The following is a 2610-nucleotide window of genomic DNA, read 5'->3' on the forward strand; positions in this document are numbered from 1 at the left end:
AGATGAAAAATAGTCTTCAGAGCTCATGAATGGCAGAAGCAGATTTAATGGAATCTCTATGGTCTCTATATGAGCCTCAGATTCCTTTGGATCCTTAATAGGAAACTCCTTCTTGCTTGAGAGACGTCCCAGGAGGTCTTCCTCACTAGGATTTTAGTCCTTCTCCTCCCTTGTGCATTCGGCCATATTGATCACATCAATGGCCTTGCACTCTCCTTTTGGATTCTCTTCTGTATTGCTTGGGAGAATACTGGGAGGAGTTTCAATGACTTTCTTACTCAGCTGGCCCACTTGTGCCTCTAGATTTCTGATGGAGGATCTTGTTTCACTCATGAAACTGAAAGTGGCTTTTGACAGATCAGAGACTAAATTTGCTAAATTAGAAGTGTTTTGTTCAGAATTCTCTGTCTGTTGCTGAGAAGATGATGGAAAAGGCTTGCTATTGCTCAGCCTATTGCGTCCACCATTGTTAAAGCCTTGTTGAGGCTTTTGTTGATCCTTCCATGAGAAATTTGGGTGATTTCTCCATGATGAGTTATAGGTGTTTCCATAAGGTTCACCCATGTAATTTACCTTTGTTATTGCAGGGTTCTCAGGATCATAAGCTTCTTCAGAAGCTGCCTCTTTAGTATTGTTGGATGCATTTTGCCATCCATTCAGACTTTGAGAGATCATGTTGACTTGCTGAGTCAACACTTTGTTCTGAGCCAATATGGCATTCAGATCATCAATTTCAAGAACTCCCTTCCTCTGAGGCGTCCCATTATTCACGGAATTCCTCTCAGAAGTGTACATGAATTGGTTATTTGCAACCATGTCAAAAAGTTCTTGAGCTTCTGCAGGCGTTTTCTTTAGGTGAATGGATCCACCTGCAGAATGGTCCAATGACATTTTTCAAAACTCAGATAGACCATAATAGAATATATCTAATATGGTCCATTCTGAAAACATGTCAGATGGACACCTTTTGGTCAGCTGCTTGTATCTTTCCCAAGCTTCATAGAGGGATTCACCATCTTTTTGTTTAAAGGTCTAAACATCCACTCTAAGCTTGCTCAGCTTTTGAGGAGGAAAGAATTTATCCAAGAAAGCCGTGACCAGCTTATCCTAGGAGTCCAGGCTATCCTTAGGTTGTGAATCCAACCATATTCTAGCTCTGTCTCTTACAGCAAAAGGGAAAAGCATGAGTCTGTAGACTTCAGGATCAACTCCATTTGTCTTTACAGTCTCACAAATCTACAAGAACTCAGTTAAAAACTGGTAAGGATCTTCAGATAGAAGTCCATAAAACTTGCAGTTCTGTTGCATTAAAGCAACTAGTTGAGGCTTAAGCTCAAAATTGTTGGCTCCAATGGCAGGAATGGAGATGCTTCTTCCATCAAATTTGGACGTTGGTTTTGTGAAGTCACCAAGCATTCTCCTTGCATTATTGTTGTTGGGTTCGGCTGCCATCTCCTTCTCTTGTTCGAAAATTTCTGAAAGGTTACCTTTAGATTTAGCTTCTCTTAGTTTTCTCTTCAGAGTCCTTTCAGGTTCAGGATCAATTTCAACAAGAGTGCCTTTTTCCTTGTTTCTGCTCATATGAAGGAGAAGAAAACAAGAAAAGAAGAGGAATCCTCTATGTCACATGATGAGCGGATAATTTGTATACTTTTTGGCATTGTTTTTAGTATGTTTTTGATATCTTTTAGTTAGATTTTAGTACATTTTTATTAGTTTTTATTTAAAATTCACTTTTCTGGACTTTACTATGAGTTTGTGTGTTTTTCTGTGATTTCAGGTATTTTCTGGCTGAAATTGAGGGACCTGAGCAAAAATCTGATTCAGAGACCAAAAAGGACTGCAGATGCTGTTGGATTCTGACCTCCCTGCACTCGAAGTGGATTTTCTGGAGCTACAGAAGCCCAATTGGCGCGCTCTCAACGGCGTTGGAAAGTAGACATCCAGGGCTTTCCAGCAATATATAATAGTCCATACTTTGTCCAAGATTTGATGGCCCAAACCCGCGAAGCAATCCGGCCTCAGGAATTCCAGCGTTAAACGCCGGAACAGGAATAAAAGTTGGAGTTAAACGCCCAAACTGGCATGGGAGCTGGCGTTTAACTCCAGAAAAGGTCTCTACACGAATTTCCTTGATTTCTCAGCCCAAGCACACACCAAGTGGGCCCGGAAGTGGATTTTTATGTCATTTACTCATCTATGTACTAGTTTTCTATAAGTAGGACCTTTTACTATTGTATTAAGGAGCTTTTATCGAGACTTTGGTAGCTATCGAGACTTTTATGCTATCTTAGATCTTTGGGAGGCTGGCCATTCGGCCATGCCTAGACCCTGTTCTTATGTATTTTCAACGGTGGAGTTTCTACACACCATAGATTAAGGGTGTGGAGCTCTGCTGTACCTCGAGTATTAATGCAATTACTATTGTTCTTCCATTCAATTCCGCTTGTTCTTTTACCAAGATATCACTTGTTCTTCAACATGATGATGGTGATGATTGACGCCCATCACCACTCTCACCTATGAACAAGGTGACTGACAACCATTCTTGTTCTACAAGCATTCGAGGCTCAGTGAATATCTCTTGGATTCTTCGGAGTCTTCGTGGTA

At 40.8% G+C, this 2610-nt stretch overlaps 1 non-coding gene across 1 annotated transcript; it reads left to right on the forward strand.

Annotated features, from left to right (window-relative positions):
- The first annotated feature begins 949 nt into the window (after positions 1–949).
- Positions 950–1053, forward strand: LOC130932238 (small nucleolar RNA R71). Its single transcript, XR_009067397.1, has one exon. It is a non-coding gene; the product is annotated as a small nucleolar RNA R71 (small nucleolar RNA).
- The last annotated feature ends 1557 nt before the right edge of the window (positions 1054–2610 follow it).

The sequence above is a fragment of the Arachis stenosperma genome, chromosome 5 (genome assembly GCF_014773155.1).
Source record: "Arachis stenosperma cultivar V10309 chromosome 5, arast.V10309.gnm1.PFL2, whole genome shotgun sequence".
Classification (NCBI taxonomy): Eukaryota; Viridiplantae; Streptophyta; class Magnoliopsida; order Fabales; family Fabaceae; genus Arachis; species Arachis stenosperma.